Consider the following 12273-nt stretch of genomic DNA (forward strand, 5'->3'; position numbering starts at 1 on the left):
CCTGGGGACCCACACGCACCCACCACATTATCCAGACGATGAGTACATATTGCGTTGCGGAACAAATATATATGTGGATGAGGGCGGCGTGTCCCTTGTGTGGGTCGATCCGTCCTCTGCAGCGTCCTTATGCTTTTGTAAACTGAAACGTGTTGGTATGAATGTACATTCATATAAACAAGTGATTGAGTCAAATACTAAAGAAGCTGGTTTTCTAGAATGGGGAATGTTAAATTTATATTCAATGTTAGAAAGGAAACAAAAAAAAAATCAAACCATTGAATTCTAGAATAAACTACTGGAAATTAATAACACACACACACACACACACACACACACATAGTGGAAAACACACACACTAAGGGAAAAATATAAGAAAACTATTTCCCTTCATAACCTGAGTAATCCAATTCAGATTCCCCGTATTACAGCACGGCGTAATGCTACTTTAGTTTTGCATTATTTCTTCCCTCCGTGGACTAGCAGGCAGCCTCGCATAGGCAGCCCCCGCCCCAGGCTAACATGAGAGATTTCTCTCCTGTGCTGGCGAGCGTCCAAACTCCTCTAATAAAGGAAATTTCATTTTTTCTTTTTAATTACTTCTTTTTCTGACTCAGGTCCTGAAAGCCTGTTGTAATTAGCAACATTATTACTTTGTTACCTAAGCAAGAATATCAAGGCAGGAGGCGGAGGTTCGTGAAGAAATATGAGGACGAAGAAAATACAAAGCGTTTTACTGAAAGAAAAATGGCAATGAGATGAAAATTCATTAGAAGTGAGAAATTTAAAATATTTCAGGATATGAGAAAACGATGTATTCATGCATATCTTATTTTTTCATTAATTTGTGAATTACATATTGATAGTGGTAGTATAGTTGACTGCACTGATCCATCCCTCTTTCCCCTCTAAAAAGACTATCAGGACCGAACAACTATTAACCAAGCAACCTTTCACTGTTGAACAAATGATTACCTCGGGGGAAGCATGGGTGGATTCCTCTGTTTCAGGTGAGAATAACACAGTGACCACAGGGCAACAAAGGCAGCACGCTATCGAGCCGACAACAGCCCCCCACCAACACCACCACCCCCGGTCCCCAGGAATCCTTCATTTCACACACTACACAAAGGCCTGCCTCGACCTTCTCCGTGAGTTACGCAGTGTGCCAATCTCCCCAAACTTTCCTTACAAACTTTTCAGGCTTATTTCTTGGCCCGTCTGGTCTCCCGCTACTGTGTGCGCTTCTCTTGATATTTGGTTACGCTTTAGCTCCAGATTTTGTTCCATCGAAGATCTGGTGTTTCAGTAATGTATCCATTTATTGAACTCCTTTATTCTCTCCGTATACATCTTTCATTGATCATCAGAGTTATTCCCAACTACTCCCCTGTTGTTGAGCACTTCAATGCCGCTTGGTCTGCAGCGTACACAGATCATAACCGTGTGCAGACACTGGATGTGGATCCCTCATTCCTAACTTTTATTATGGAAAGCTTTCAAGGTTCATTCATAATAGTATTTTTCCTGCCTATATTTTCATTTTTTTTTTAATATTTATAATCACTATTCATTTTCATTATACATTAGTTATATTTTCACCTTCAATATTTACGACGATTTTGTTTTGAAATTATGGTCTTTTTTTTTCAGGCTTGTTTCTGCATATCTTCATAACTTACAAAATTTGGCAACTGGTGTATGCTTATGAGGATTTGATTATCGCTAATATTTGCTTAGTGTTTCACTGTGTGCTTGAAGCTGCTTCCTCTTCTCCTTTTAATCAGTTTTCATGATATTTCACGTAGCTCCATAATACCTCCAGTTAATTGAAAAAAAACATGTTCCACCACCTGAACTCTCTCTCTCTCTTTCTCTCTCTCTCTCTCTCTCTCTCTCTCTCTCTCTCTCTCTCTCTCTCTCTCTCTCTCTCTCTCTCTCTCTCTCTCTCTCTCTCTCTGTGTGTGTGTGTGTGTGTGTGTGTGTGTATTTAACTTATGAAGAGTCTTAAATGAACATTCAGGTAATTCCTTCATCGACAATGCACATTGTTAACTTTCACTACGAATTTAAATATTTCACAGATCGATGTTTCAATTAATTACGTTTGTGGTTCTATATCGCTTTATCTATTTCCACCTCTTTTTTTCTTTTTTTTCTTCAGATCAGGTTGCTTCCTCATGTTATTAGTTTTCTGTCAAGAGTTACTGAGTATACAGTGTTTCTTCAAACCAATCAATGACAAACTCTGTAATACTGTCTTACTCTCGTGTTTATTTTCCCAGGAAGTTCCCTCCTTAAAAATGAGTTCCAGCCTATTTCAGAATGTAAAGTAAGTTTGTTATTGTTGAAAACATCAGATTTTCTTCTGCTGGGACAAAACTCGATGATCCTTTTCCATTCTAAAATTTGTATTAAGCGTCTTTCCAAATTTTTCTTTCATTTAAAAATATTTCAACAATCTTCATTAAACACAATGTGTTATGTAACAGTTTAGTTTTTCATATAAGTTATTATTTATTTTCACCGTTTTCCTTTTTTCCCCTTCTCCTCCTCCTCCCCTCCCCCTCCCCCCTTCCTTTTCCCCCTCCGTTTTCTTTCTTTTACTTAATTACATTTATTATTATTATTATTATTATTATTATTATTATTATTATTATTATTATTATTATTATTATTATCATCATTATCATTATTATTATTATCATTATTATTATTATTACCAGTCTGCTTTTCTTGATCCTTTTCTTCACTTTCCTCCTCCTCCTCCTGCTCCAGTTCTTAGTCCATGCAGGGCGGCAGTGACCAGCTGTCGTGTCGCCCGCTGAGGGCCACTTCCATCAATCAATCACGGCTGAAGCACCGGCCACCCATCACTCCCTTCCTTGGCGCCTCGATAATGCACTAATGGTTTAAAGTCTAGCTCTCTCTCTCTCTCTCTCTCTCTCTCTCTCTCTCTCTCTCTCTCTCTCTCTCTCTCTCTCTCTCTCATATTCTTTATCAAAGTAACGCAGTCAAATTTATATGCCTCAAACTTTTAGAATATTGGAAGCAAATTTGAATTTGAAATTCAGTTTTAAAAATATTTGTTCATTTTCTTTCCATTTTCGTGTCCATTACATCGGTAGTGCATTTATCTCTAATGGTTTAATATCCTATAAGTCTTTCATACGTTCCAACACCCTTTCTTTACTTTGCCGGGCTTAACTGTGCTTCCATGTCGCTTTCATTTCCTCAGCGCCATGCTCAGCCAAGCCTCAGGAAGTGTGGGGCGTCCAATGCACCCTTAAGGCCATAAATCACCCCAGCAATCTGATCTTCCTTCACGATGCTCTTTCCTTCCTCTCATTCTTCACCTGCACTCGATTGGGGCGCGGCGAGGGGTCGGAGAGGGTGTTTGCCAGACTGCAATAGGTCGTGTTGTCCATGCGAAATATCTCACACGTCCTCCTCTTTCTGGTTGTCACGAAGGGCAGGTGTACGAGATTGCCTCAGATATAAATGGAGCGTGCAGCTTTCCGTGATGATGATAGGGCAGCAGTCAGGCTTCTCATCACTCTGGGCCCCGCGGCATTAAGGTGGACAGCAAGCCCTCCTCCTTCCTGGATGGCTGACTTATGTGGTTACTTATCGGTCTCTATCGACAATCTTCATCAGCTAAAAATAGACGATCGTTTGATTATTGGGTGACTGAATTAATGATATATACCAATTCTAGCTGACAGTTTATTCTTATCAGCTAAAATTTAACGAGTACCAAATTATTATGTATTCCTAAAATGACAAAAACAAAGTGATACAGTATTTCATAATCTATCGATGTCTGGAGTTACAAACGCCATGGTTGAATAGTTATTTATCTTTTTGTATTATAATCATACGTTGAGTGTGCACTGGGGAGGAAGGGGGGAGCCAGGTAATGTGTGTGTGTGTGTGTGTGTGTGTGTGTGTGTGTGTGTGTGTGTGTGTGTGTGTGTGTGTGTGTGTGTGTGTGTGTGTGTGTGTGTGTGTGTGTGTTAATCATTGAGTAATTGGGTGCATGGACATAGAGAGCGTATGAGAGAGCCCGCTTTGTCTGTAGTCTGTCACTGTCTGTCTGTCTGTCTGTCTGTCTGTCTTTCTGTCTGCCTTTGTTCTCGCCCCTGCTCTCTCTCTCTCTCTCTCTCTCTCTCTCTCTCTCTCTCTCTCTCTCTCTCTCTCTCTCTCTCTCTCTCTCTCTCTCTCTCTCTCCAAATTAACGCCTCCCCTTTCACCTAGACGCCCATTACACAAGATTACCCTTTTCCTGGCCTCGCTTTATGCCTCCTCTGATTCGGAACCCCATTTTCCCAACACCATTCCTTACTATCGTCGTCTGGCCACAGTTGCAATACCTTTATTTCACGATTATTCTTCACCTGTAACTTTTCCGAGTATTCCGAAGCCCTTCCAAATAGAGAATAGTATTGTATACGCCGCCTCTGTCTTAATTTTACGACACCCGACAAAATTTATGGCGTAAAGGGCTCGCGTCCAATACCGGCCATAAACCACAGAGGATTTGTTGGCGCTCGGCTTTGTCTTTGCGTCTTAGGACAATTTTTTTTTTCAAACGATTTGGGGCGCTCAACGGTACTATTTAGGCAGCAGGGATAATTACTCAGTTCTTAATGGTGTTTTTCTATCATCGAAAGAGCGGAAGCCTTGTTAAATTATGACTGTAACCATTAAAAACACCTTTGGAAATCCTAATGACTTCCACTGTAGAGTTTTTAAAAGAAGCCGAGGTAAGCAGCCGAGGCGTGTAGGAATATAACCCCTTGAATCTCTGGGCTCCTATTAACACTGTTTTCTAAAACCACTGTAATGATTGCTGCTTTTTTTTTAGTATTTTTCATTGAAGGTGTGAAATCATTGTCAAAACTATCACTGGAATCATGAGAAAAAAGCATATCTTTAAAACCTCCAATTAAAGTAGTCGAGGTAAGACATCAAATTATTAGAAAATAATTTGGTGTGTTGTCCTTTTATCCTGAATTACACGATCAGGGGATTTTTATGCATTCAGGTTATCGTTTCACTGAGGGGCTGGAGCAAGAGTCAGAGAGCAAAGGTTCATAGTATTACGTGGCTCAGTGTAAGTGGTTGGGGAAAGAGCACAATACCATGAGAAATTTAGGTTTGTAAATGTTTTGTGAAAGAGGAGACAGACAGACAGACAGACAGACAGACCAACACACACACACACACACACACACACACACACACACACTCAAATTCTGCATCATTAAATAAACTCGCTCGCCTCGTTTTGCACATACCCCATTTTTCGTTTTAACTATCCGGACACTACCGCCAGCATTCATTAGGGGGGAGAGAGAGAGAGAGAGAGAGAGAGGAGAGGAAGAGAGAGGAGAGGAGGAGAGAGAGAGAGAGAGAGAGAGAGAGAGAGAGAGAGAGAGAGAGAGAGAGAGTGTGTAATCTAAGTTTAATTCATTCACCGTCACACACGTACAAAAAAAAATCTAGTTTACGTTACTTTTTATCTTATGCTGCAGGAATGTCTGTGTGACATTATCCAGATCTCTCTCTCTCTCTCTCTCTCTCTCTCTCTCTCTCTCTCTCTCTCTCTCTCTCTCTCTCTCTCTCTCTCTCTCTCTCTCTCTCTCTGTTATAAAACGCACATTATCGCAGTGACGTACTTCCTCTAAGTAAACAAGAAATCATGCGCAGAAAAATTAAAGTGTGTGCGAAATAAAGGCGATAAAGAAAAAAAAAAAAAAAAAACTGTTCATCTCTGAGTAACGAGGCTGTGAGACTGTTATTGTAAGAGCCTAATTACAGCTAGTCCCATTAATTAGGCTAATGTAATATTTATGCCTCGTCTCACACCATTATGTTACTGTCTGCCAGAGTACAGCGGGCACCCTCCACCTGCACCGTCACCCCAACTACCTCTGCAGTATCTCTTGTGATAAATTACGTTAAGGTAATTTAAGCTAGGTCAGATTAATGTAGGTTAGGTCAGGTTAGGTTAAATTCGGATATGTTGGATTTGGTTAGGTTAAGCTAGGCTGCGTGAGGTTAGGTTTAGTTATGCTAGATTAGATTATGTTAGGTTGTTAGGTTAAATTAGGTTGAGTTCTGCTAGGTTAGGTTAAGGCTATGCTAGATTAGATTAGGTTAGGTTTTCAAGTTATGTTAGGTTAAGTTCGGCTAGGTTAGGTTACATTAGGTTAGGTTAAGTTCGGCAGTTAAATTTGGGTAGGTTAGGCTAGGTTACGTGAGGTTATGCTAGATTAGATTAGGTTAGGTTGTTTGGTTAGGTTAGGTTAGGTTCTGCTAGGTCAAGTAGTTCATTACCTGGGCCATTATTTGGGGTGTAAGGTTTATGGAGTAATCTTCATGTGTGTGATGTGTGGAGAGTACTTAGGAAAAAATTTATACGGAAGCGCTCCGATCACTACCACCACTATTACCACTATCACAATCACCACAGCCATCCCCATCTTGACTATCAGTCACCTTAACCATCAGTATTACAATCACAAACATTCCTTAAACTGGCCTAAACAACAACAACAACAACAACAACAACAACAACAGTATTTCCTTCATGACCACTTCATCCTCAAAATTTACCGCAAGGTCCACTCCTGTGAAAAATTATGTTACGATAAATCAAGGTGCGTAGGTCGGGAGAATTTATCACTGGGTGGGACGGATAATAAATAAGAATCTTCGTCTTTAGAAATTGCTAAGGTGGAGTTTAACATAGAAGCTTCAGAAACTCAAGGAAATTAAGACAACTAGAGAAGATATATATCTACGCAGAATGTACAGTTCAAGTGACGCCATTAATGAGGGCAGGCGTCCCTTAGTGCCTCCTCCCTTTCCTCTGATGCTTGGCTCTCACGGGGACGCGACTCAACCGTGCATTGTAGATATAATTTAAAGTGTCACGGCTCAGTGCTCCCTTAGACCTCAAGTATGACTACGTTTCCTGAATGGCCCACCTAACGACCACCAGCCACGGCAGCGCGTCCTTGACTCCTGCAGGTTATCTTTCCCTCTCAGCACTATGGTACTAAACTATATTACTTCTGAATACACATTTAAATTATGCACGACTACACACGGCTTCCAAACTTCTTGAAATCACCTATCAGTCAGTCATGATAGGACAGATGAGGTAACTGTGTTGAATGGTGGTGTCTAGAGAGAGTATGTAAGCCTTAATAACGAAAAGCATCATCCTTAACTCAATCAAATCCCTTAATGATAACTATAACAATGAAATCAATATCGTGGTACTGGAAAGGTTAAAATACCATCACTCACGCAACTGTATAGTGAACTATTACGTTATTATTCATTCACTTCATTACTTGTGCCATCAAATTAACACAAACGCCAAAGAGGATTATAAAGCACACTACAATCTCCTGTAGAAAGTGGCCGTGAAATTGAGTTCATACTAATATCCAACATTCCAAATATTCACCGGAGACCTTGACATTCCGGGAGGACGCATAGCAGGCTGGAAAACTCACACTTAATAAGACTCGTATGAATGCCGCTGAATGCACCCAGGAACTGACAACTCTCGTGGAAAGAAAAGATACAAGGCATGCAATCACAATTTCATTTCAATATAGAGTAATTCCTATGAAATACAGTTTTTCTTTCTTCGAACTGCGAAACGCAGTAAGTTTTTACTTGTCAGTTACTTGATAATTCTCTCTCTCTCTCTCTCTCTCTCTCTCTCTCTCTCTCTCTCTCTCTCTCTCTCTCTCTCTCTCTCTGTCTCTCTCCTTTTCATCACATTAGACGTATGGATTCTAACTGTAATTTTCTTACGACCAGGGAATGTTTAGACAAGAAACGCAATTTGCAAGCAAATCATGATGCAATGAAATTAAATTTTGTGCGGTACATTCAGATTCAAGAAACTGATTCCTTTTACAAGATGCAAAAAGTCACAATTCCGCAGATGCAGTCTAATGGTTTGCAACTAATTATATTGTTTAGAATTACGGAAACCATTATTTCCTAGAGGAGGAGGAGGAGGAGGAGGAAGGAGGAGGAGAGGAGAGAGAGAGAGAGAGAGAGAGAGAGAGAGAGAGAGAGAGAGAGAGAGAGAGAGAGAGAGAGAGAGAGAGAGGGGGGGGGGGTTGGTGGGAGAAGGGAGAGAAAGCAAAATTACGTAAGTGCGTTTCCGGTTCGGAGGAAGAAAACAGCATTTCATCAGATAGAGAGAAAACATCCTACACGTCAGACTTCGTTCAATATCAGTTATGTATTTTTTTACTTCAGATGTATTACAGTAGTAACTAACTCTCTCTCTCTCTCTCTCTCTCTCTCTCTCTCTCTCTCTCTCTCTCTCTCTCTCTCTCTCTCTCTCGTTCAGAGACCCCAAATACCAACTTTGTAGAATCTTTTAAAGCTTTAGCGGATACTGTTGAATCAAGAGTATCTGGAGTGCATATTCCTTACTATTTGATAGGAAATTTTAACAAATTTTCTCAAGTGTAATGAGAACAATGTATGTGATTTTACCAACTTATGATTTCCAATCATAACTAAACCCACACGAGTAACACAAACATCAGCCTCCACCATAGATCACATTTGGACAAATAGTTTGCAAAATTATCAAACAGTTGGTATCATTTATACAATTATGAGTGATATTTCAAAGTATTGTATTTACTTTGATAGGAAAATACTTGATAAAAATCCACTTTATTCAGAAATTATTAAAAAGAGGGTGTATGATAATAATTTTATACATTTATATGGATCAGCCTTAAATTATAGACAGCAGTCTCAAATGAAAAGTCAAAATGTTAATGAAAATTACGATAAATATTTCCTTAAGCTGCATGATACAAATTTTCTGATTATGAGAATCACTCAGGAAACTCATATATTACATCAACAGGTTCCATCAAGGAACGTAAAACTGCAGAAACTTTCCGCTTAATGGTCCTTGACATGAAAAGTTCAGAAGATACCGGAACATGTTAACATCTGTTGCGAGCAGCAGAGGAAAATCATTATAAGTCACTCCTAAAATGGATTATGGTAATTGACCTTCTGGACAGATATAATAAAATTAATCTTGTTTCATTTATGCTACAAGTGGAAGCAACATCGGATGATGTATGAACAGCCAAAGATTTTAATGATTACTTCTGTAGTGTTGCAAGTAACATGGCACAAAAAAATCGAAGAAGTGCCAACACCGCTTGGAAGCTTCTTGCCGCAGCCTGTCCTGTTTTCTCTTTATCTCCGGCCAACATCTCGTCTCAGAGTTGGACATCTCCAATTTCTATTACATGTATAAGCAGAAAAATATGTCATTACCTATATCTTAAATCTGGTGGGTAAATGCCAAGAACATAATAACACTTGTAATTCAAAGCACAACTAAATATAAGTCTCTCTCTCTCTCTCTCTCTCTCTCTCTCTCTCTCTCTCTCTCTCTCTCTCTCTCTCTCTCTCTCTCTCTCTCTCTCTCTCTCTCTCTCTCTCATTATAATGCGTCACACGTTATTTACACAGCACGTTTAAAAGCTCAAATGCAAGCGAGCAATCAAGGTTCACGGCAGGTGCTAACCAGAGTCTAACGAAAGGTAAACAGAGACCAGTGAGACTAGAGATGCCACTCCACACGAGGGACAAAGGTCAAGCTGCTGCCATCAGACAACATCGTCCTTTTGATGGCTTGGCAGAGAAAGGAAAGGTGCTCGCCAACACAAATACCAGCTACACTGCTAAAGCTCCCGTCAACCTGACGGTGCTGGTACAGGGAGAATTATTGAAGCAAACAGGGATCTCTCAAGTCCACCGTGCTTCTCGGACATTTGTGGGACACACACACATGTTTTAGAATGAAAACTGTGTAGCACGTGTACAGGGAATCTACTGGCATGTAGAAAACAATTCCCACTAAATTACAACTAAGTTAAACTTGACGTGTACACACACACACACACACACACACACACACTTCATATGATTAGCATCTTTAGTTATGTGACAATCTACGTTAAAGTTCTGATTTTTGGAAGTAAGGATGTACACACACACACACACACACACACACACACACACACACGGAGATAGGATTGTTGGCTTTCAGCTCCCGCAGGGCCACACACACAGGAGGGCGGGAGTGATGGCTTTGCATGCACTCCCGCCGGGCTGTAAGGTCACAACTTCTCGGCTTACGCTCTGCAACTGTCCTCTGCACATGAATATAGGTTACAGTGTGAAAGGATAAAAACATAAATAATATTATCCATACAGAAGACGCGAGTATTGCACCGCCGAGCGAAATTTCATATACAAAAAAGAATTAACGTTCTGTAAATAGAAAAATAAAAATTGAAAGAAACTTCTTATAACAAAACACTAAGTGATGTCTAATGAGACAAAGTGCTTGGTTTTGTTTGTAGGGAATCTTTCAACAGTAATCTTACAACAATTACGTTTTCTTGAAATGTGTGATCGATAGACTGTAGAGTAATCTTTTTAAACAAGGAGGGGAAGGCGGCCCTCTGTTGTTGAGTCTCAAACAATTAATGCGATCGATAGTCCCTTCAAACTCCAAGCCTCAACTTCTGAATGGCTCCTCCCCAGGCAGTGCTCAACACAATGGCTCCTCCTGCTTATTTAATTTGGTATACGGACGGAACCGGAAAGTACACATTCCTGTAAAACCATACACACACACATACACACACACACAGCTGCAGCTGCTGTCGATATATAGGCTCTCATACTCAAACTTTTGGAAACAATTATTTGGAAGCGAGTAAAAATTTAGGTGAAAATGGGATGAGCAACGGTCTCCAAATTTTTTTAAGTAGGAAAATCCAAATATTATGTAAATTAATCGCAACCAAGTTCTGTGCATCGTGATAATCTAAAGTTTCGGAGATTAATGGCCTACATCCAGCCCAGCGACGAACAGCCAGCGGGATGGGGGAGAGGGGAAGGAAAAAAAGAGTTAACTTGGATTTTGTCAATATAAACGCGGTAAAAATGTGGTGCCTCCATTTCACATGTTACCCAAAAGTGTCATGATTGATGAGCTTGTACACTACTGGGCCCGTGACTTGTGACGTCTGATGGATGGTGACGGGCTGATCTCTATAATTACTGGCGCTGGCTGACGCTAAGTGAATGACTCAGAGGCCATTTGATAATGCCGCGGAACCCTTACTGAGTGACAATAAGGCAGACATACAGCAAACCATTACCGTGCTAAAACACTTTTGAAAGACTCAGGAAGGCGTTGGGCGCGGAGAGTTTACACTTGACCATCTCATGTCTTTCCAGATTATTGCTTTATGTGTACCCGTAAAAATTGCCAACAATAAGCTGAAGACAATTTAAAGACCATTTTCTCTATATAAGCAAAATTTAAGATTTGTCCCACACAGATAATTTAAATTGGAAAATCATCTTAAGCACAAAATATGGTTATAAACCATAACTATATAACTTTTTGTTAGTCCTCAGGTGTGGAAAACTAATAAAAATAAATGAATAAAGAAAGAAAGAAAAGAAAAGAAAAAAAAAAGAAAGCTCGAGCTGGACTACCTTCAAGGTGACGCATCAAAGAAGTGTCCTACTAACTCCCTCCATCTCTCTGACAGCCTATTTCTCTCTCTCTCTCTCTCTCTCTCTCTCTCTCTCTCTCTCTCTCTCTCTCTCTCTCTCTCTCTCTCTCTCTCTCGCCAAGAGGGACGCCTATAACAGATTAGAATCCTTCAGTAATAACGAAGAACGCACTAGATTCGTAGAGTTAAGGCGTAAAACAAAGAGGTTAATAAAACACAGCAAAAGGTCTACCGAGTTACATGTTGCAATCCATTGTAAAACGAACCCGAAGGAATTTTATAGCTTTATCAAGTAGAAGAGAATGGTTATTTCAACTACTGGACTCGTAAGTGACGAAAATGGAGATTACATTAACGACGAGGAGCAAATTAGTAACATTCTAAACACTTTCTTTGCTTCAGTATTTACAGCAGAAGACCTCAGTGACATCACTACGGTGCCAGCAGTCCATATTAATAACAACGACGTCCTGAATAACATCAATATACCAGAAACTGACGTGTCAAAATGTATCGCTTAACTTAAAGTAAGCAAGTCAACCGGACCCGACACGATCTGACCCCGCATCTTAAAAGAAGCGAAATCAGAATTAATTGAACCACTGACCGTATTGTTCAATAAATCCCTGCAGTTCGGTACAATGTCTGATGAGTGGAAGCT

At 40.1% G+C, this 12273-nt stretch overlaps 1 long non-coding RNA gene across 4 annotated transcripts in view; it reads right to left on the reverse strand.

Moving 5' to 3' along the window:
• The window catches only part of LOC135099904 (uncharacterized), a 215250-nt gene that overhangs the window by 73955 nt on the left and 129022 nt on the right, over positions 1-12273 (reverse strand). The window lies entirely within an intron of this gene.

The sequence above is a fragment of the Scylla paramamosain genome, chromosome 4 (genome assembly GCF_035594125.1).
Source record: "Scylla paramamosain isolate STU-SP2022 chromosome 4, ASM3559412v1, whole genome shotgun sequence".
Classification (NCBI taxonomy): Eukaryota; Metazoa; Arthropoda; class Malacostraca; order Decapoda; family Portunidae; genus Scylla; species Scylla paramamosain.